Source organism: Rhinolophus hipposideros, assembly GCF_964194185.1.
Source record: "Rhinolophus hipposideros genome assembly, chromosome: 5".
Lineage (NCBI taxonomy): Eukaryota > Metazoa > Chordata > Mammalia > Chiroptera > Rhinolophidae > Rhinolophus > Rhinolophus hipposideros.
This window is the reverse complement of record NC_138051.1, coordinates 75453892-75478654: the sequence shown is the minus strand read 5'-3', so window position 1 is coordinate 75478654 and position 24763 is coordinate 75453892. Positions and strand designations below refer to the sequence as shown.

Below are 24763 nucleotides of genomic sequence, written 5' to 3'. Positions count from 1 at the left end.
GCTTGACCACGTGGGTCTCATTTTTCTTAACTGGTGAGGGTGAAAACAGAAAATACAGATAAAGCCCCTAGAATGATGCATCTCGTTCAGAGCTGGCATCTGATCCAAATCAGGGGTCTGTGTATGTGTGTAAGCACATTTGTATGCGTCCTATCAGACGTTTACATACACTTCAATGGAAAGATCCTTCCAGAAGTTAAACTGGAGTTTCAGTGAAGATATTCTCAGATACTGCCTCTTCTTCCTTTCATTTAGTTTTCTCTTCCTGGAGGCCCAGAGTATGGGTACTGCCTGCAGGAAGATTCTACACTCTTCTTAACCTGGAGAGAGAACACAAGGGACATTGGGGCAGGAAAGCTGGCTGAAGAGGAGAGGCAGGGAAAAGTGGAATGCTTATGACCTAGGATTGATCTGTTTGAGATCTCCATCTCACTTTGGACCTTATCTGCAAGGTTGCTTTCTGCACATGGACACCATGTGGTGGGAGTAATGAGGCTTTTAAGAGGCGGGCTGACACCTGTGGCAGATAGCAAGAGACCCCTCTGAGGCAGAGACTGAACAAAAAGTATCAGTATGTAACCAAGGAAAAGCACAAAGAGCCTCATCTGGGGCTTTCTTCACATGCAAAAGATGGACAGAACCAGAGCTCTAGGAAGAATGCAGAAGTGTTTAGAAAATGCAGATGCTCAGCTTGTATTTGCTTATTAATTCTCAGAAGGATGAAAATCAAAAAACTTAAAATTGAAGCAGGTGTGTGTGTGTGTGAGAGAGAGAGAGAGAGAGAGAGAGAGAGAGAGAGACAGAGACAGAGACAGAGACAGAGACAGAGAGACAGAGACAGAGGAAGGGAACAAGCTGGGATGATCCCATCCTTCCAGATATGGCTAAGACTGATAGAAAGCCCCCCATACTTGAATTATGAAAATACTAAATTTCTCCCTAATATTTCTGTGAATTTCTAGAAGGGTCCAGGTCCCTTAGGACCCTCACTGACCCACACTTCTCCCACTGAATGCATGCAGTTATAGATTATTTCCACACCTTGTTTATCAACCTGCCTAAGTTGGAATCCAGTTTTGCCTCTTAGTAGCTGCTACATGACCTTGAACAAATTACTTTACCTTTTTGTGTTTTTGGTGCCTCACTTACAAAATGGTGAAAATATTACTGCTTACCTTGAGTGTTATTAAATAAGTTAATTACTATAAAGCACTTAAATACATTAGTGTATATAAAGAGCTTAGAATACCACTTGGCACATAATAAGTATTTTTACAATATTACAGTTTTTCTGACCTGATGTTATTAATCATATCAGATGTTGACCTCAGGCTCTTTTTTCTTCCCACCCAAAACAGCCCTACTCAAGAGTGCTTGTGTGTGTGCCTTTTCTAAAGATTGGTGAGATGAAGGCATTTGCATTTCATTTGTGTCAACAACTTAGAATTTCAGGATACACAGTTCTCTTCCTAAAAGTTCCTCAAATGTTTCCATTGAATTTATTCTCCTCTTACTCTCCACTCATCCCACATTTCTGATCATCATGAATGCAGCGTACTTTAGCTGTTTCTTTACCGTTAGCTCTACTGACCTATGGTTTCAGGGTCTGTTTATTACGAATCTTCTTAAGCATAGATATTTCCTTCTTCTCTGAGCATATATCATGCAGTAGGTAGAATCCCTAATGGTTCTCAGGAATTCTTTAATACTGAAGTACTCGTATGTTGGAAGCCATCGGATTAATTATTTTATCATTTGAGCTATCAGTCTGGCTGTAGGTTTTCTGTAAATCCACATTTTCATACTTCAGACTGCAAAAGTAATAAAAGAGACTGTGAGCCCCTAAACAGCAGAGTTTGAATCTTTATAGCCATAGCGGTACCCAGTAGGTGGCTCAAAAATGGATGTACACTTGTAATTTGTTGTCTATCTCTTTTCAGTAGGAATGAAATACTTTCTTGTGGGAGAAGGCTTGAAGCCTGCTGTTCGTTTGCAGTTAATGGGTGTAAGTTGCAGAACTTCTTCACTTCCATGATGGTAAAACAAATGATTCCTTTTGGGGTCAGAGACCCAAATGATATTTATTCCACTGCATAATCCCAAGAATTTTTAAACATCACTAGTAATTCTCATTCTGTTCCATTCACAGGACTTGATTTTTCACTTTTTATGTTATTGTAATAATCCCTCTTGATACTCAGTTTCTTCTGTGAAATAGTAAAGAATTTAAATTTTCTACCAAATTTAACAATTTGACTAGTTATTCCTCTGGTGGGGTATTCCTTGGAGAAGAAAGAATGGGAGAAGAGGAGTAAAAAGGAGAGGTCACATTCTTTTCTCTGCAGATGTGTTATTTCTAAAATGGCAGATATCCTTTTGTTTCCGATCTAGTTTTGTTGAAAATACTTTTGTAATGAAGAGTGTGACTATTTTTTGATGTTTGACTTACATCTGTTAAGGCTCACCTCTCTTTTCCCCCTTTGTCCCACATGGGGGCCCGCTGATAAAGCCCAGGTGATACTTGCTTTGTGTCTGTGGAAGTTCAAAGCTCGCACGGGAACGTTTGTTCTAGTCACCCTCCCTAGTCACATATAATCCCCACACCAATCTTCTTTTCCTGCTCTCTCAAGCCATTTCTAGGCCTGCTTGGGAGCTACCGTTCTCTCATTATATGAATAATAAATCTTTCATACTTTCTTGTGTGTGTGTGTGTGTGTGTGTGTGTGTGTGTACGTACGTGTGTATGACCAAACCAATTTTGAATTGGGTCTATCCTGACAATGTGTCTGCAACAATTTTATTAAGTATTTAATACATACAAAGGAATATTTATATGTTTAAAGTATAAAAGTAACAGTTTTAAGAAGTTCTAGACCTATCTCCCAACCTAAGAAATAGAACACTACAAATATGTTTGAGGTGCTTTTCCCTGATTTCATGCCCTACCCTCCGAAAAGCAGTCCCCCAGCCCCGCTAATCAGGGTATTAATTACCATGGATGTTTGATTGTTTATCACTCCCCTTATTTTATTTTACTTTCACATTTTAACCACAGATGTTTTAAGGATTCCTAAATTATATATTGTTTTGCATTTATTAACTCAGTATAGATGAAATCATATTGTGTATACTATTTGAGTACTTTTCTTGATATTTGAAAGATTTATTCATATTGCTGTATGCATTTATTTTCTCTACTATATTGTATCTCCATTGTATGACTATATTACAAGTAATTTATGGATTCTCCTTTCAGTAGAGATTTGGATTTTCTCCCTTCTCTTTTGTTCTTACAAAAGATAATATTGCTGTGAACTTTCTGGTACATAAGCTCTAATGAAAATGTACAAGAGTTTCTCCAGCATGTTTGACTGAGCAGATTTCTAGATTGTACAGTAGCCACAGTTTTAACTCTATTTGATGGTGACAAATTGATTTCCAAAGTGGCTGCAAAAATTTACATTCTAATTTTATATCTGACTATTTGGATAAACAATTCCCCAGCACCGTTAATTTAAGGGTTCTTAACCCACTGATTCATGTTATCACCTCTGTCGTAAGTCAAATTTGCATATACAGGTATTCCTCGATTTACCATGGAGTTATGGTCCAATAAACCCATTGTAAGTTGAAATTATCACAAGTTGAAAATGCATTTAATATATCTAACCTACCAAACATCATAGCTTAGGCCTACCCAGTTTCTACTGAATGCGTATTACTTTTGCACCACCATAAATTCAAAAATTCCTAAGTCTAATTGTCTGTATGTGTGGTCTGTTTTCTGAGTTCTCTATTCTGACTGATTTATTAGTCTGTTTTTGTCTGTTTCTGTACAAGTATAATTTTGGCTTGTGAATATAGCTTAGTTATAAGCCTTGATATCTAATAGAACAAGATTCCCACTTTATTCTTTTTCTTTAGGAGTGTCCTAACTATTCTTGGTCCTTTGTTCCTCCATAGAAATTTTAGAAACAGCTTATTGAACTACCAACAAAAAACAAAAACAAACCAAAATTGGGATTGAATTGAATCTATAAGTCAATTGGAGGAGAACTGACATATTTGCAGTATTGAGTCTACCTATATATAAATATGGCATTCTCCCCATTTATAGAAGTCATCTTCATTGTTCTTAAAGAAAGTGTTAGTTTTCCCAGGAAGAGCTTGCACATTTTTGGTCAGGCTTATTCTGAGCTACTTCACTTTTGTATGCTATTGTAAATGCAATCTTTTTCTAAATGAGGTTTTATATTTAAAAAGCTGTGTTTTGATGGTATGTATAAAATAAATTGACTGTGTATCTTGGATTTGATTCCAAATTCAGTAACCTCACATGATTCTCATTCCAATAATTTCTCTATAAATTATTTTGATTTTTCTGTGTATCTCTAAATAGTAAACAGTTTTAATTCTTCCTTTCCTGTCCTGGTATTTTTAAACTCTTTCTTGCTTTTAACTGGCTAGAACCTTCGGTACAGTGTCCTGATTGTAAAAGTGAAGCTTTTACCATTAAGTAACTATGTAGTTTATAGGTACTCTGCGGTGGCTGATGGCGATCCAAGGAATGCCCTTTGGTTGACTGACAATGAAATAGTTGGGACTGGGGACAGTGTCTCTCCCCAGCCAGGTGGGAGGGATAAGCCTGAACCTAATTCCACCAGGACTGGAAACTCTCCTTCCTCAAGGTGCCTGAATTCAGTTTCCCCAAGATCATCAGTAAAAATGAAAACAACGACCATACAAAAGCTTGGACACAAATTTTCATGGCAGCATTTTTCATAATAGCCAAAAAGTGGAAACAGGCTAATGTGCATCTACTGGTAAATGGATAAATAAAATATGGTATAGTCACACAATGGAATATTTTTGGGCAATAGAAAGGAATGAAGTATTGATACATGCTACAATGTGAATGAACTACAAAACCATTATACTCTGTGAGAGAAGCCAGTCACAAAAGAACACATTGTATGATTCCATTTATGTTAAATGTCCAAAAAAGGCAAATCTATAGATAGAAAATAGGTCAGTGTTATCTATGGCTGGGAATGGGAATGAAAAATGGCTGAAATGGACATGAAGTTTCTTTTTAGGGTGATGGAAATGTTCTAAAATTAAATCGTGGTGGTGGTTTTACAACTAAAAATAAAATTAATTGAATGATACACTTAAAATGGGTGACTATGGTGGTATGTGAATTATTATCTCAATGAGGCTGTTTAAAAATGAAAAGAAATCAGTAAAACAGCTGGTGTTCTATGATAATTATCTGACTGGTTTCTAAACCTAGCCCCCTTGCTATCTAGGCCCTGACTGATTGTTACCTCCCTACATAAAAGGCTGCTCTCCTTTCACAGAAGCTAGAATAGCAAAGGAACAGGAGGTCATCACAAATGAATCACTGAACAACTGCCATCAATTCAGATAGCTACCTAAATCCTATCTGTGTTTCCTACACCAAAGGCCACTCCCACTCTTAAACAATAATAAGCCTTGTCGCAAGGCTACAGTACACATATTCCTCACCCCCAGGACAGAACCACACCTCCATCCAACAGTGCTCTGGCCCCTGCTCACCTCTGCATTGGATTATGAGAAAAAAGAGGAACTGGGCCTTATCTTGCTGAAATGTTCCAAGTTTCCGCCTAAAACAAAACAAAAAACCCTGTTTCATACTTGTATACACGTATCACATGTCACCATAGTGTTTGCCTTCACCTACTTCTAATCCTAGTTTGCTCACAGTGTCACTGTGGTGGATATTGAACATTGAATGATTGAAATTTTTTCCCATCTACAGAGGTGATTATGATATATTTCTCCTTTAAGATGTGAATGTGAGTTATGTAGATTAGTTTCAGATTAATTTTCTAATATTAATGCAATCTTGCATTCATGAAACAAATCCACCTTGGTCAATGTAACGGACACTATTGGTGCCCTGCCCAGATCCCCTAGGATCCTCTTTACCAGTTTGGCATGCCCATCCCCCAGCTACTGCAGGTGACGCTAACAGGTCACACCCGCATCGTTCTCAGGAGACCTGCCCTTGTTCAATTGAAATTGTCTCACTAGAAAGTACTTACTAAAAAAAAAAAAAAGTACTTACTTAGAAGTTACACACTACAGTGACCCTAGAGATATCTGTGGTTGAGACACTATATGGGGACCTAGAAAGCACCAGAACGAGAGTTGCAATCATTGGTCAGTGCTGATGTAATGGGCTCATGAATGGAGTAGCCATGATGGCAGAGATGAAGGCTATGCATGGGCACAAAAGCATTTCATCCCTCACCAAAGCTGACCTTGCTACTGCCTCCACCCTCCCTGTCAACAACAGAGACTGATGTTGAGCCCTTGATAGTGCATGACTTTTTGAGGAGACCAAGCAGCCACTTACTGGCATTTGATTACATAAGACTCCTTCTACCATGGAAAGGGCACCAATTCATCTTGACGAAGATAGACATGTTTTCTCAGTGTGGGCTTACCTTTCCTACTTGCATTGACTTGGTCAGCACCTCTATTCAGGAGCTCACAGAGTGTCTGATTCACTGATACGGGATCTTCCACATACTGTCACTGCAAATCAAGGGACCCAATTTATGAAAAAAGTGGTTCAACAATGGGCACATACCTGTGTGATTTCACTGGTCCTGCTATTAAGTTGGTGCAAAAGTAATTGCGGGTTTTGCAATTATTTTTAACCTTTTAAACCACAATTACTTTTGCACCAACCTAATACGTCCCACTTTATTTTCATAAGCTGCCAGCCTGATAGAGCAATGGAATGGCCTCTCAGACACACAGCTGAAGCAACAGCTTGCAGATGATACCCCACAAGATGGAGCACTATCGTTCTGAACACAATGTATATTAAAGCAGAGATTGGCAAACCATGGTGCAAAGGCAAAATCTGGCTTGCTGCTGTTTTACAAACAAAATTCTTTGGAACACAACCACACTCATCATTTACATGTCTTTGGCTTCTTTCATGCTACATTAGCAGAGTTGAGCAGTTGCGTCAGAGACTGTATGATCCACAAAACCTGAAATATTTATAGTCTGGCCTTTACAAAGTTTGCCACTCTTGCCTTAAACCAATGATCATTGTGTGGTCCTGCGTTACGGTCCCACTGGGAACCAAGGAGTGGGAAGGAGGACGGCCCTTGTTCCAGTGACCCACTTGGGAAATGTTTGCTTGTAGTTTCTGAAGCTTTAGGCTGTTTAAGAACTAGAGGTCCCGGTTTCTAGAAAGGGGCACTGACTAGGGGACATTAATAGTTCCACTAAACTTAAGGCTGTGTGTGGGGACAGAGCCAGGAGTGCAGTTTCCAGGCTCTTGGCCTCACGTGGAAAGGTGCTGGCTCAGGTAGTAAATGGCCATCAACTGTGATTGGATGGCCATCAGCTGTAGCTAGTTGGCCCTCAGCTGTAACCAGTGAGCCATTGGCCACTAATATAACTGCTGTGGCTATGCTAGCAGGAAATGGGGGCTAGCAAGAAGATGGCTGAGCTGGCAAGTGCGGATTGCAGTTAGCAAGGGGAGTTGGTTGGCTGGTAGAAAAGCGGACAGCAGGTTGCAGATCGTGTGGCTCCTGCTTCGTGTGTCTCCAACCTAGCTGCCAGCAAGACTATAGTGGTATGATTCCCCTACCTATGGCTCCATGGGTGTTCCTTTTTGGCTTCACCATATCCTGCATTCTTATGTGGGGAGCTGGACTAGAGACTCCGCAGACCACCCCATATGACACTGTGGCTGCCATTTATCATTTTAGGCTCATTGTGCGTGTAGACCAGCGAGAAGAGAAAAGAGTTACCATATTTGAAGGGGTAATTGATAATCACGAGGAGGTAGACTTGCTGCTACATAATGGTGGCAGCGAAGAATATGTTTAGCATTCGTTGTGAACCAATGGGGTATCTCTCGGTACTCTGAATCCTAGTTTTCACTGTAAATTGGCAAGTAGACCCCATCTGTCCAGACAACAGCACGGTAACCAAAATCTCAGACCCCTCAGGTGACACCACCGGGCAAGCCACCTAGACCAACAGAATGCTGGCACAGGATGAGGGGAAATAATATCATTTCCGACATCAGGACTGACGGCAGCTGGGGAGGCTATAGTTTCATCCCACTGACTTTTCTATTAAGTTTTCCTAGAAATTGTGATCATCCAGAATCCTTGAGAAATTGTAAAAGAATGGAGTGAACCTAATGTGCCGAGCAAGTGGACCTGAGTGGTACAAGGGAAGGAGCACAGCAGGCACTGTCGGTGCTCTAGCCAGGTCTCCTGGGCTGCATTTATATTGGTTCCGTGTGCTCATTCCACTCCAGCTGCCACATGTAGTGCTCCTAATGGCTCACACCTGCAACATTTTCAAGAGCTTGCCCTTGGTACACTGGAGCAGTGTCACCAGGAGGTGTCTGGAAGTTATGCACTATTCATCGCTGTAAGTCTGTAAACAGTGACTGCCTAATGCCTGATATAAAGGTACACACCCTCACTCTCTTGTAATGTGGGAAAGCCCAGGAGGCAATGTGTACACCAGAACTCTTGAAGATTTTAGGGTGAGGCTACCTGAGCTGAAACTACAGTCTTATTTTGCTTCCCTTAACCTCTTCTGTTTTCCCTCATTCCATTACAGATTTTTAAGTAGTTATGAGGACGGACCATAAAATATGTTGTTGATATGGTGACTGACCAAAACAGGCAGCCCAGGGATGTGTTTGGCCCAAGATTTCTCAGGTAATTATGTAATTTCTTCCTTAATAAAAACTTGATTATATCTTTCCTACTTTAGTAAAGTTTATTTTTTCCCTAACGTCTAAAGTTGGAATGCTTATTTAATTAATTTTGAGCCTCTTTTGTGCTTACTTAGGAATATGCAATTATCCATTGTCCTCAAAATAAGACTTTAGCAACATTTCACAAGTATTGAATGTGACTTTTTAAAAAGATTTTTGTTAAAAATATAGCCAACATACAATATTATATTAGTTTCAGGCGTACATAATAATTATTCAACTTTTATATACCTAAAGAGGTGACCACCATGATATAAGTCCAGCAACCATCTAACACCATGCCACACTATTACAGTATTATTGACTATATTCCCTATGCTGTACATTACATCCCCATGACTTATTTGTTTAATACCTAGAAATTTGGACCTCTTATTCCCCTCCAGCTTTGCCCCTGCTTTTTAATTTGTCAATTACAGTTGAAATTCAATACTATTTTGTATTAACTTCGGGTGTACAGCATAGTGGGTAGACATTAATATAATTTAAGAAGTGATCCGCCTGGCTAGTCTAGTACCCACCTAGCACTATACACAGTTATTACTGTATCATTGACTATATTCCCTATGCTTTACACCCCCATGACTATTTTGTAACTACCAATTTACAAAATAGTAAATAGTACTTCTTAATCCCTTCACCTTTTTCACCCTGCCACAACCCCCTCCCATCTATCACCCGATAGATCTAGTACCCATCTGACACCACACATAGTTATTACAATATTATTGACTATATTCCTTATGCTACACCCTACATCCCCATAACTACTTTATAATGACAAATTTGTACTTCTTAATCCCTTTCCCTTTTTCAAAGCCCACCCCTTCAACCTCATTCTCATCTGGCAACCATCAAAATGTTTTCTGATATATGAGTTTGTTTCTGTTTTGTTTGTTTATTTTGTTCTTTGGATTCCACATATAAGCTAAATCACATTGCATCTGTCTTTCTCTGTCTGACACTCTACTCAGCACAGTACCCTTCATGTCCATCCATGCTGCTGCAGATGGCAAGAACCCATTCCCTTCCATGGCCAAGCAATATTCCATTGTACATATGTACCACCTCCTCTTTATTATTCCAGCGACAGACACTTAGGATGCTTCCATGTCTTGGCCATTGTAAATAATGCTGCAATGAACATATGAATGTACATGTCCCCTCGAAGTAGTGTTCTGGGTTTCTTTGGATAAATACCCAGAAGTGGTATAACTGGGTCCTTGTTTGTCTCTTCTTATAGACTTTGTTTTAAAGTCTGTTTTTTCTGGTATGAGTATTGCTACCCAGGTTTTTTGTTTTTGTTCCATTTTCATGAAATAATTTTTTCCTCTTACTTCCTGCCTGTGTGTGTCTTTTGATCTAAAGTGAGTCTCTTGTAGACAGCATGTGTAAAGCATTTGTTTTCTTATTCATTCATTTCTCCAGTGTCTTTCGATTAGAGCATTTAAGCTATTTACAATGAAAGTAATTGTTGATAGATACGTAGCTATTGCCATTTTATTAATCATATTTTTGATTTTTTTTTCTGTCTTAAAGAAGTCCCTCTAAGATTCCTTGTAATACTGGTTTGGTGGCAATGAACTCCTTTAGCTTTTTCTTGTCAGAGAAGCTCTTTATGTGTCCTTTGATTTTAAATGATAGCCTTGTTGGATACAATACCCTTGGTTGTAGGTGTTTGCTTTTCATCATGTTGAATATTTTGTGCCAATCTACTCTGGCCTGCAAAGTTTCTGTTGAGAAATCAGCTAATAATCTTATGGGGGCTCCCTTATAAGTTACTAGTTGCCTTTCTCTTGCTGCTTTTAAGATTCTTTCTTTGTCTTTAGCTTTGCCATTTAAATTATAATGTGTCTTGTTGTGGCCTGTTTGGGTTCATCTTGTTTGGGACTCTGCTTCTTGACTTGTATGTCTATTTCCTTCGCCAGGTTAGGAAAGTTTTCAGTCATTATTTCTTCAAATAGGTTCTCAAGTCCTTGCTTTCTGCCTCTCCTGTTACACCCATGATGCGAATGTTGTTATGCGTGATGTTGTTCCAGAGGTCTCTTAAACTCTGCTCATTTTTTTTTTTAATTCTTTTTTCTTTTTGCTATTCTGATTGGGTGTTTTCTGCTACCTTGTCTTCTGGATCACTGATTTGATCCTCTGCTTCATCTTGTTTGCTGGTGATTCCTTCTAGAGCTTTCTTCATTTCAGTTATTATATTCTTCACTTCTGACTGGCTCTTTTCTATGGTTTCTATGTCCTTTTTGGTGCTTATTATCTCTTTGTTGAAGTTCTCACTAAATTCCTTGAGTGTCCTTATAACCAGTGTTTTAAACTCTGTTTCTGGTAGGTTGATTGCCTCCACTTCATTTAGTTCTTTTTCTGGAGTTTACTCCTGTTCTTTCATTTGAGGCATATTTCTTTGTTGTTGTTTTTTTTCATTTTGGTGACCTCTTTGTGTTTGTTTCTATGTATTAGGTAGTTCTGCTGTTACTCCCCATCTTGACCAGGTGGCCTTATGTAGTAGGTGTCCTGTGGGGCCCTGGAATAGTTTCCCGTCACCTGCTCCAGGAGTGTCCCTTGTGTGGGTTGTGTGTGCCCTCCTGTTATAGTTGAGCTTTGATTACTATTGGCATGTCAGTAGGTGGGATTGGACTTGAGGCTGATTGTCTCTGGGGTTTAGCCACATCCACAGCTTATGGGCTGCTGTGCTGGGGGCTTATCCCACTGAGAGGGATTTGCCCCAGTGGGCTCTGATGCCTGTTGAGACCACGCTTTGTGTGTGCTACTTGTGGGGCTAATTTGGTAGTGCTCTGCTGTGGTCTGAAGCCAACCTCCAGGTATGTTGGTTCTGGGGCCTCTTGGGAGGATCTCTGGTGTAGTCCCAGGTCACCCACTGCCTGTTACTGGCCGGAGAGTACCTGGTAGGAGCTACAAAGTGATCCATGGTTGTTCACTTCTTTTGCTAAAGTTGGAGGTATGTGGGAGAGGCCATGCTGCAAATCGAGGATGGCTGCCACCAGTGCTGGGGCAGGGGTGACTCTGTAAAAAGCCAGGACACCCCAAGGCCTGCTGCCACCTGCCGGCTTCCTTACGGTTCAGACACTATAAAGCCTCATGGGGTATGCGAATTGGGTAAGGCAGGGTCTCAGGGAGTCACTAGAGTGGGAAGAGTTGTGGTCAACAGGTTAATGTAGACTCTTGTTTGTTACTAGTGCTGAGCCTCGAGCTATTCAGCAAAAGTCTCAAAGCACACCAAGGCCACTCACCTCCCACCTGAGGCCCGTAGATTATGATAGTTTTTCAACAAAAAGTGCAATATTGGTGGGGCTGGCTACTCCTGAGAAAGTGCCTCCATCATTGGGGTGGGGTCCCAGCGGAGCTCACCACGGTGGAGCAGCAGAGCTCACCAAGCCAATCAGATTCATATTTGGCTGTGTGGGGAGGGTTCAACACAGGAAAGAAGGCACCCAGCTGTCAGCTGTAAGGGAGAAGGCTCCCTCACAGGGAAAATGGCAACTGTCTTCCAGCTCTTGCCACAAAACCACACACCTCAGTCTGCTCCCCGTATGCCTTCAATGCCCCTCGAGTCACCATCCCTCTGCTGGAGCCCAGGGTGAGTGCCTGCGAGCAAATGAGTCTGTGTGCTGGCTGTTTAAGATGATGTCTGGGTTTCCCACAGCCTTCCATCCTACCTGGATGGTTGGAATCCCCACTGTTTTTCACAGCCAGATGTTGTGGGGGCTTCTCTTCCTGGCACCAGTACTCTGGGCTGGGGTCCCTTGCTCCTCTTGGGGGAACCTCTGTTGCCATGATATCCCTTCTGATTCTCAACCACCACATGGAGGTTTGGGGCCAATCATTTCACATCTTCTCCACTTCTATCAGTCTCAATGTGGCTTCTTTATATCCTTAGTTATAAAACTTCTGTTCCAAGAGACTTTATATGGTTCTCCAGGTTGATTGTTCTATAATTTAGTTGTAATTTTAATGTGTTCATGGGAGGAAGCCAGCACAGTGTTTATCTACTCCACCATCTTGGATCTGTCCCCATGACTTTATCGTTCAGTTCTAAGAGTTTTCTGATTTCCATTATGACTTTTTGTAACTGACAAATAAAAATTTAAATTTCCACACATGGAAGTATTTCTACCTGTTTTTTTGTTATTGATTTTTAACTTAATTTTATGGTTGTCAAGTAAGTGTTCTATATGATGTGAATTTCTTGAAATTTACTGAGGCTTGTTTTACAAACTAAAATAAATATTTTGTGCTTGTAAAGAATGTATATTCTGAAGGTGTTGAGTGCAGTGGTCTATACTTATCTTTTTTTTATTAAGCTTGTTAATTGTGTTGCTCATATTTTTATATCCTTATTTTTTGGTCTGTTTAATTTACTATGAAAAATTAAATCAAAATCTTCCTCTAAGATGGTCAATTTGTCCATATATTATGAAATTATGTTATTAAGTGCACAAAGTTTAGAATTCTTATATTTTACTGATGAATTGAAGTTTTTATTATTATGTAGTGTCCATCTTTCTCTCTAGAACTTCTTTTTTTGTTGTTCTAAAGTCTATTTTCTATGATACTAGTATAGCTACACCAGATTTCTTTGTTTAATTTTCCTAGTCTATTTTTCCCATGTTTTGACTTTCACACCTCCTCTGTCCCTCTGTTTTAGGTGAGGCACTTACAAAGAGTATAGAGTTGCATTATTTAGTTCAGTCTGACACCTTTGACTTTTAATTGGATAGTTTAGACAATTTCTATTTATTGGGATCAGTTTTATATTTGACATGGTAGATTATTTTATTATAAAAATATTCATTGATCCTTCCTATAGCTCTTCCTTATGAAGCCCTTTCCTTCCAGAGTCCCTGTTAAAATATACTTCTAACCCATTAACATATAAGGCTTGGCCACGTGAGTTGATTGATTGATTGATTGATTGATTTTTTAATCAATTAAAAGTGAATAGAAGTAAATGTACCACTTTCGAGTAGACATTTTCAGAGTCACCATACTGTTCTGAATTGTTCTCTGACACAATATTTGTGGTGTTCCAGTCTGAAGCTATTCCTTTGGTCTGGGTCCCAGATTGACTATCTAAAGCCAACCAAAGACTGGCATGTAAAGTGAATGAGAAATAAATGGTAGATTCTGTAAATCACTGATATTTGGGAATGACTTATTAGTGTAGTATAAACTTACAAGATCTGATTAATATGTTAAAATTTTTTCTACCGTATTATTGCTTCTCTCTATTGTTGTCTCTCTGTATTCTTTTTGTTCTCCTATTGTGCTTTATTCTTGATTTATTTTTCAATTTTTTCATTCCTTTTCTCCCCTAACAGTTTGAAATTATATATTTTAACTTGTATACCAGTATCCATAGAATAGACTATATTATGCACTGGGAATAAACAATTCCAAATACTCAGTGGCTTAGAACAATAAAGGTTTCCATGCTCCTTCTACAATATAGGCTGGTGGAGGATCTACCATTTGGGGACATCAGTTGTAGCAGCAAGATGAGCAAATAGGTAGTTTGCAGAGGTGCTTAAATGAATCTGTCTTGGATCATTTTTCATAATTTATTGGACAAATCACATGACCACCACCAAATTCTTGGGAGCAGGAAAGTACAATTCTCCTGTGTGAGTAAAAGAGGAAAGCTTGAAATATTGGTAAGGAGATACAGTGTCTACCACAGTTTGCCCTTCTGTTCACCAAATATTTGGGTCACTCTTTCTCCCAGGTAGATTACACGTATTCCCATCTCAATGGAGACAGCCCCAAAGTCCCATCTAGTTGGAAAGGTTAGCCGAGTCAGGTTTCCTCTTTTTGTGGATGCACAGCCATCTGTACAATGTATTTTGATGTGGTTACTCTTGATACAAGCTAATTGAGCCAAAAAGACAAACTGTGCTTATTACATGCTCCCAGTGTACAATGGTGAAACAGGCACAGCACAACCAGAATAATACTCCCATTTGGAAAAGAAGAACTCTGTGATACACAGCGATCAATGGTCCACAGCAATTTTGATTTGAAATTCTAATGGGCAAATATTGTTAAGGCCCTCCATCTTTGAGGTGGGAAATGTTCAGAGAGCAGAGGGGCTTCTTTTTCCATTGTTATCTGTGGCCCTGACTACTTTCTAGAAAGTTCTTCCTTTTCTATTATCCTTTTGGCCATATCTGAAATAGAGAGCAACAGAACCTCCTTGTGGGTCATGTAGTTTCCTCAGCCCTTATCTTGCCCTACTTCCTCTGGCAATAAAACTCACCCAAACTTAATAGACCTCCTGTCTATTTGATTCCAATCAGCTATATGTGCCAATATCCATATACACAGCTCTTTAAAAGATGTGCTTTTTTAGGGTGTTATATTTCTCTTTTCTTACACACATGTATTTCTATATCCCCAACCCCTTTAATATCAGGTAACTTGAGTCTATCACATATTGCTGGGAGAGATACATACTTTAGTTCTTAACTCTGAGTTTATTTTATCTAAATAAGCAATTTTTGGATACCACATCTTAATTGGCTTTTTTGCTCTGAAGTCCTTAGTCCATCCAATGGTTTTCACAAAGTTATAATGTGCACAGCTTTAATTTGACCTCTGCCTCAAAGCTGAATCATAATTAGCCTTTGTTCCTCAAAGACTTTCTTACATTTAATTTTTGCATTTTGGGGTGGTGAGATAGTTTTCCATCTCTGAAAGTGCATGAATTTTTATATTCTCTCTACTTTCTTTATTCCTATTTATAAGCATACAAATTCTTTCCTGAATTCAGCAAATCGTTAAATGCAGTCAATTGTTACCAACACTCACTAGCAAAGTTTTGTTTTCCAACTTCTTCCCATAGATAGTTACTGGCTCTAGAAACTTGGACAAGTTACTTAACCTCTCTGAGTATTGGTTTCTTCAGTTGTAAAATTGAGGTAATAATTGTATATTCTTCATAGGTGTTTTTGAGGATTTAAAGTAATAATCCAAGGAAAACCTTAGGACACTCTTTGGCATGTATAAGTGTTTCCTATTATAATTATTATTTAATTATTATTACCTGTCGTAGTGTAAGCACTTCAGTTTGTATCTCCTGCTCTAGACGAAACTCCATCCCTCCACCCTTAGAGATATGGCTTCAGTCAATCAGGTCAGACCACAATAACATAGCAGTTGTTGCTTTCTGGGTTATTCTGCCCTAAGTAATTCCACACATGGACATCAATCATCCAGCCCATGTTCAGTTCAACCATGGCCAGTACGATTACTTTTTATAGTCTGTATTCTAAAGGGATGATCCTGCTTCACGTCCTTCCTGCAGTTTTCAGTTTCCCAGCTCCAGATATCCTGCACATAATTAACCAAAAAGGAACAAGCAACACTTGCCAAGGCAGTGCTCTCTAAATTCACACAGGCAAGCAACATTTTTTCCACCTTCACCTTAAACCTCATCCCAAAGAAGTTACATCTCAGAAACAGCTCTAATTCAAGCACACTTGAGAAGGCCCATTAACAAACAGTATACTGCGCACTCAATCTAAATCATCTGAATCAGGTTAAGGGTCACTCCCTCACCCCCACCCCCCAAAAAGGTGAAATCAACTCTACCTCTTTTCAAAAAAGCTGGCAATTTTTAAAAGATCCCCAAGGAATCCTAAAGTCTGGCTTTAAATAATTATATCTAGATATAAATATAGGTGATAAATATAATTTACATATAATTTTAGCAAAATAGAGTCTACTGTCCATAATATCTTGAAATCTCTTTTCACTGAGCACTGTATTACTAATATATTTGATGTCAATATGTTTACTTTTACAATATTGTTTTTAGTGGTTTTATGGTATTCAGCTGTATGAATATAACAGGTCCCTATATGTGGCCATCTGGATTGTTCCCTGAGGTTCCCTAAGAACAATGATGTGGTAAACACCCTTGTAAATTAAATTTGGAGAGCAGCTTTGTTTGTTTACCCTGGGAATTTTTTCTAGATATCTTTCCTGCCTACCTTTGGAAACAATCCATTTGTAAGAAAAAAAACCCTAAAATATCCTAATTTAAATGTGCTATTTGCTGTTAGACCCTAACTGGCACAGAAGCTACTACTTATCAATATCTACTATGTGTCCTATACTTTATATTCCTCACTTAAATCACCCAGTGGCCTTTTGTGATGTGTATTATTATCCCCGTTTAAGAAATGAGGCTCATAGAAGTAAACTAATATGTCCAAGGTCACAACTATTAGATTTAATGGCAGAAAGTTTGAATTCTTTTTGGTCAGACCTCAAAGTTCAGGAACTTTTCCTAATACCATATTCCTGACGAGATTCCATAATTCAATTTTTGTATAGATCCAACAATATCTTAGATGCAGTAAGATGATCATTTAAAACTGTCAGTGCATTAATTTGCAAAATGAATAACTATTCACTAAAAATTGATGGCAATTAAAATGTTTAATTTCAAGGTAACTGAAATCAAGAGGTACTAATAATTTCCTTTGGTCCTAAAACCAATTTGTATTACCTGCTTTGAGGTGGGTGCACGCTCAGGCTAAACTCTATGCTCTTCCTTAGTGCCAATCCAAAGCTCTTAGAGAAGTCTCTATTCATGAGTCTAACTCTTTGTTCTTATACTGTATAGGTTAACTTTTCTCCATTAGGTGTTGTCAAAAATGTACAATACTAATGCTGACATGTTTTAGATTTAACAGAGAAAATGTTTAAAGAGTAGCCACATTCCCTATACTTAAGGTATTGTGGAATATAGATTCTGGTTGGTTCCCTTTTGCCTACTCTTTGATCTAAATCTGTCCATCATCTGGAAAGATCAGCTTCTACCTGTTGAAAGATAAATGCATTTTGTTTCCCCAGTTGGTCCACTCCAGAAATTGAATTTGTTGCTTTGTGGTTTTGCAGTTACTACAGTGTTGAGGCTAACCTTCAGGAAAGTTGAACATCTCACTCATTGGCCACCCTTGGCATGTATCAATTAGGATAGGTTCACTTGCAAGAAAGCGTGCCTTAAACTGTAATACATTTTCCTGTTTAAGAAAAATCTTCAAAGTGAGCAGTTGCCAGTTTTTTATCTACAACTCAAAAATGTCATCAAGGATCCAGTCACTTTTTTTAAGTTAAAGTTTATTGGGGTGACAGTTGTTAGTGAAGTTACATAAATTTCAGGTGTACAATTCTGTATTATGTCCTCTCCAAATCCCATTGTGTGTTCACCACCCAGAGTCATCACCATATATTTGATCCCCTTTACCCTCATCTCCCACCCCACCCCCTTACCCTCTGGTAACCACTAAACTATTGTCTGTGTCCATGCTGCAGCTTTAGCATGCCAAGCTTGCTGTCTTTTCATCTTCATGCTTCTCACTTCTCTGTCACAAGATGGCTACCACAGCTCTAGGTATTAGGTCTTCACACTATGTTTAAAGATGAGGAAAAGGAGGCTAAAGAAAACTCCTATTCATCAGGAAGGAACTATTTTCTAGATTTTCTCCTATGCCCTTAATGGAAACTAAATCACATGGCCATTGCTAACTACAAGACATGCTGAAAAGTGAGTATTTGGCTATGGCATTTAAAAGTCCGATGATTAGCTTAGGCTGGTCACAGTTTATGTTTATTCAGCCTTTTAATTCTTGCCTTTGTAGTGCTTTCTCTGATCTTTCACTCTTACAGTAGCCAAAGCTGGAAAAAAAAAAAAAGACTGTTGCACAGGGAGCTCATGTGATATGGATGTGATGTGGTAGGTCATATGATCCTTTGTGCTCTGATAAGTAAGAAAGAACAATAGGGTTACCTATACAATAGGCTATGATTAGGGCTGGCCAAGAAGTGGGCTTGGTCAATGCTTGGCTCTGACAACCTTGGCTACATTAAGAATGAAAAAGATAACCAACATTGTAGGAATACAAAAATCTTCCATACGCTGAACTCATTACAAATACCATTAAGAGGTTCAGCTGGGCCAAAAATAAGGAGGCAACTGAAATTGTGGTTCCAAGTCAGGCCCAGAACAATCTCTGATAGTATCTTTGCTGAAGACAGGTCTTCTTATAAGACTAGGAATCAGCCAATTTTTCTAGTTAAAAGGGCCCACTTATTAGGGCAACAGTCAGGATGTGTTTGCAATGATATGGGCAGTCAAAATTATTTAAAATATCATTTATGTGGGTGTGTCTGTGTTATGTTCCTCAGCAGCGCGTTATGGATTGAAATAAGTCTGATTGGCAGCTACATACCAAATAAAATAATCTGCTCTAAAAACCAATTTTTGGTCTCTGAGTCTCCCTGTCCTCCTTGTGTGATACCCTCTTATGAATTGGAGAGGAGAGCCAAGAAGTTGCCTAAGTTGTAGCATGATGGTGGTTACCTCAGAAAACAGCCGCATGGGACATACGTTTGGCTTTTGCCAACCCCAACCTCTCTGCACTATTTCCCTTGGAATCACTACAGCCTAGAGCCCAGTCTGTGGAATTAAAAGGTAATATCAATGGGAAAGAACTCCCAAATAATGCTAAATTTAAAATTAGGATACAAAATTATAGCTACCAAATGACCTCAGATATACCCAAATATATATTAAGTGTATAATTATACAAAATTTGAAACTTAGTTATCTCCAGGTGGTTATATTTTGATGATTTTTCTTCATGCTTTTCTGCATGTCTAATTTCCCAACAATAAATATTGTTTTCATAATTAGATACATATCATTTCTTCCCTCTTTTTAAAATCAGTGTCACAGAGGAAGATGCTATTAAAACAGCTGGTACTGTTCACTAACTTGAGAAGGAGCAAACCTTTCAAGTGGTGTTTTCTTTTCATTAAGAAGTGCATTTCTCACTGGCGAAAGGGAGAATAATCAATAAATCAACACCAGAAGTTTTGTGATGATTTCTTAGGGAAGAGACTGCCTGTTGGGGACCTGTTCTGTCTGGCTCCCTGCTGCTCCTGCTGGCTGCAGAATTTAGCAGATTAATCATGGTGCTCCATCAAGACTGTTATTTTTAGCTCTGTTGACTTCTAAACCATAGACAAACAAACATGCAATAGACAAAGCACCTTGCTGGTGGGCAATGGAGCTTCCTGGAAGGAAAACAGCTCTCCATTAGGAAGAAGACTACTTATACCAAGAGGAAGAATGATACGGTGTCTTAGGTAGAAAGTATTTAAAGAGATGAAATCAAGCTAAAATCCTCAGGGATTCCAGCCTGCCTGGCTTCACCAGCAGCCAGAGCTGCAAGTCTTCTCTCATGGTCTGCTACTCTCCCCTACCATCCATGAGGCTCTAGCCAAGATGGCTTCTTCTTCCTCTTTGAACACAGCCATTGCTCCTCTGCCCCCAAATCAGCACATGGCTCACTCTGTTGCAGTTGCTACTCAAATGGTACCTCTTCTGAGAGACCTCTGAGAATTTCATCTAAATTGCTACTGGAAGATTCCCACTACAGCCAGTCTAACTTTCACCTGGCTTGAGTTTTCTTCATCTCACATATTCTCATCTCAAATGTTATAAAATGCACCCTAGTTTCCTTGTTGATTATCCCCCTTCTCCATTATAATAGGAGCACAATGAGAGCAGGAACTTTGTCTTATTGAATGGTGAATCTCCACAGGTAGAACACTGCCATGTACAGTCAGTTGGCTTTCAAGAATAATGATGTCATCAATGAACGAATAAACCACCCCCCTCACCTCACTTGTGAGGCTGACTTTGTGGCAGCTTTACCACTCCTCACTACTGTGCTGTAACTCCCAGTCTGATGCTGAATATGTTTCCCTTTTGTCTCCCTCCCTCTTGATGGTCACTGAAAAAAGCACATCCCTGTCCCTTCCTTCACTTTCTTTTACTTATGTCTGGTTTGTTTCCTTCAACCTTTCCTCTGCGGAATCCTCTTAGAGCCTCAACTTTTTCCTGGGTTACTCCCTGTGCTCTCTTTTTTTTGCCAGCTTTATTGAGGTATGATTGACAAATAAAAATTGCATAGATTTAGGTTGTATAATGTTATTTTTTAAACGTGTGCAATGTGATGACAATATACATATACATTTTTGAGTGTATTGTGAGAACACGTAAGATCTACTCTCTTAGCAAATTTCAAGTACGCAGTTCAGTGTTGTTAACTATAGTCACCATGCTGTACATTACATCCCCAGAACTTATTCATCTTATAACTGAAAGTTTGTACCCTTTGACCAACATCTCTCCATTTCCTCCACCCCCCAGGCCCTGACAACTACTGTTCTACTTTCTAGTTCTACGAGTTCAACTTTTTTAGGTTCTACATATAATTGAGATCATACAATATTTGTCTCTCTGTGTCTGGCTTATTTCACTTAGTCTAACATCCTCCAGATTCATCCATGTTGTTGCAGGTGGCAAGATTTTCTTCCCTTGTACTCTTCATCATAACAGAAACCTGGTCTTTCTCATCTGGACCCAGCCTCTGAATCTCAGAGATTATAATTAGCGTCCAAGTGAAGTGACCTACAGAAGCCCACAGTGGCCTCCTCGTTGCTGCAGAAGTTTCTCTGAGACCTATTTCATCCCTGACACTTAATTCAGCACTGTGATAACTTTTTTCCCCCTAATAAAATGGAACAGGTCATCCTGCATTAAAACCTCTTACCAACTCAGGAGCTTACAAGCCATGAGGGGGAAAGTCAACATGCCAAGGACAGTTGAGTAAAAAGGTCTTAATATCTATCATCCTTGATGATGTTACTGAGCTGCTGAATTACCCTGAGATCACTTTCCTTTGGACTTCTTATGCTTTAAACTGATGTTGGTTAGACACCCTAGTACTTAATGGAAGAAATCCTAACAGGGTTGTGGGATTGAGCAAGGATTTCTTTAAGGATGGAAGATACTTGCATTTATTTACATAAATCCATTCATTTTTGCTACCTAATAATAATTTTTATCATTATTATTATATCATTATTTGCAAACATAACTCTTTATCTAATTACCAGTATACATTTGGGTTTATAATTTCTATTTACAACAGTTCTATTAAAATCAGGACCAAGACAAAAATGCCTATTATTTCTTCTGTTATTCAACATTGTTTTACAAATTTTAGCCAATACAATAAGAAAATAAAATGAAACAATTACTGTAAATATTGGTGAATAGTAAAATTTTTCATTTTCAGATTAGAAGATTGTTTTCCTAGAAAAATAATTTCCTAGAAAAATTATACTTTAGGTCTCACTTCTCATCTGAGAACTGATATAATAGTATCTACCTTGTAGAGATACTATGAGGATTAAATAATCTAATACATGTAAAAGACTTAGAACAATGCCTAGCCCATTGTTCTCCATAAATGTTAGCTTATTATTGTTTCAATATTTGAATAAGGTGACCGGATGCAAAATTAACATACTTTTAAAAAAATTAGTTTTACTTATTTATTTTTATTATTAGCTTCATGTGCATAAAACAACATAATGATTATACATTTACACACCTCACAAAGTGATAATCCCAACAAGTCAACTACCCATCTGACACGGTACATGGCTATTACGATACCATATTCCCTATGCTATACTTTACATCCTGTGGCTATATGTATTTTTTAACATTGTAGTTGACATTTAATATTATTTTATATTAATTTCAGGTCTACAGCACAGTGATTAGGCACTTAAATAATTTATGAAGTGATTACCCCTGATAAGGCCAGTAAAAATTTTACTTTTAATGAACAAAAACTTAAATGTGAGGAGGAAGGAAATCCCACCTTTAATAAAAACCCAAACTATAAAATGTCTATAAATAAAATTCACAAGGCAAAGATCTACATAAGTAAAACTATAAAATTTTATTAAAATGTGAAAAAAGAGATCTAAATGGAGTAAGAACTTTCTAAAGTAGAATGATATAATGTCATAACAATATCTACCTTTCCCAAATAATTTATATATTTAATGAAATCTTAACCAGAATCCCAGTTTGTTATTTTTTTACACTGCATATGATGATTTTAAAGGTCAACGGAAGAATAGCTGAGAATAATAGTCAAGTCAATTTTTACAGAGAGCTACTAAGGCAGTAATGACCTGAGGGGCCAAAAACATGAGGAAAGTGAAGTTCCAAGAAATGAGCTGAAATTCTTCAGTGCTTTTCTCCTTGAAGCATTCATAGATCCACAAACTGTGGTCTACTGAAAAGCTAAATAGTCCATAGCAACTAAGAGATTGAGAAATTACATAGAATTTTGAGCAGTCTAATCTATGTGGAGACACAAAGATTGAGTTGGAAGAACATAGCAATGAGAAAGTCTTCAAAGGCATGAAATTCAGGGGCTCTTCTTAAAGAGAACTGTTCTGTTCCATAGAAGATGAACAAAGTTCTTCTATCCCTTTGAGTATTTTCAAGGTCATAGTGCACTGGGAGGAAAGGGGAAGGATGTGCGGGCTGAACCAAGACAAAGGAACCTGAATGAATAGAGAATTTAATGGCCAAGAATATTCTTTTCTTTTAAATTATTGTGAAAAGACTTTTCACTGTTCCAAAATGGAGGTGAGCTGCTTTCGGGTCTTCAATGATTTTACTTAGAACATAGATAACAATTATTTGACATTTATATAGCATTTTACAATTTTTATTATGTCCATAGCTATGATATCCTTAGAAACTAATAATAACCCTCAAAGGTAGAGGTTCTCCAGTTTGACAGATAAGCAAACAGAGGCCCATAAATGATTAAGCAATTAAGGGCATATGGTTAGTGGGAATGTTTGGACCAGAACACATGGCCTCTGACTTCCAGCTCAGGGTCCTGTCTTCCACTACATACTCCTTTCTGTAGGGCTTTTGTTCAGTTTTTGGTATTCTATATTGGTTGAAAAGAAAGTAAATAAACACAGTCCCATTAAAAAGACCATATAATTACTAACCAAAAGATGAAAGCTAGAGCTACGGTAATATCAGACAAACACTTTAAAAGAAAGAAGCAATATAGAGATAAAAAGGGAAGATAATAGCAGTTCTAAATATATATGCACCTAATAATGTAGTCTCAAAAACATATAATGAACAAATTGTCAGACCTAACCCATAACCATAGATATTTGAACATATTTCTCTTAGAAACTAATAGAACATGCAGATAGAAAAATACATTAGAACAATACAATTAACAAATTTGACCTAACTGAAATATAGAACAGTGTATCCAATAGTTGCAGAATACACATTCCCCATCCCCAAGGCATATGGAACATATGAACTTTCAATACATTTGAAAGACTTAAGTCATACAAAGAATGTTTTCTAAACACAGAGGAATTAAGTTAGATATCAATAACAAGAAGACAAAATCTCCAAATGTTAGAAATTTAGAAGTACATTCCTAAATAACACATGGGTTAAAGAATAAAAAAATTTTTATTGAGAAATAAAATTACAACCTATGAAATGTTATGAAATAAAGCTAAAACAGTGCTTAGAGTGAACTTTATAGCTCTATAGGCATGGATTTTAAAAGAAGAAAGATTGAAAATCAATGGTAAAATATCTACCTCAAGAAATGAGGGGAAAAACAGTAAATCAAGCTAAAAGAAAAAATAATGACATGAGTGGAGATAATAACAATCAGTGAAATAGACAACAATCATATTAGACAAAATCAGCAGATCTTAAACATTGTTTCTTTGAAATTTTTAAAAAGACAATAAAATTATGAATCCTAGCAAGTCTAATCAGGGAAAAAAAGGAAGTAGGCATAAGTTACCAATATCAAAAATTTAAATAAAGAAAAATAAGCATTTAAAAATGCAGATCCTTAAATTAAAAACATCAAAAGAGGGCCAGCCTGGTGGCTCAGGTGGTTGGAGGGCCGTGCTCCTAACGCCAAGGTTGCTGGCTGGATTCCCACATGGGCCAGTGAGCTGCGCCCTCTACAGCTAAGATTGTGG

At 38.1% G+C, this 24763-nt stretch overlaps 1 protein-coding gene across 4 annotated transcripts in view; it reads left to right on the top strand.

The window, feature by feature from the left end:
• Positions 1-24763, top strand: part of SLC8A3 (solute carrier family 8 member A3) — a 167898-nt gene that overhangs the window by 5203 nt on the left and 137932 nt on the right. For all 4 annotated transcript variants that reach the window (XM_081047480.1, XM_081047477.1, XM_081047482.1 and 1 more), the window contains exon 2: positions 8653-8753. The gene's annotated coding sequence lies outside the window, so the exon portion shown is untranslated. The remainder of the gene's footprint in view (positions 1-8652; positions 8754-24763) is intronic.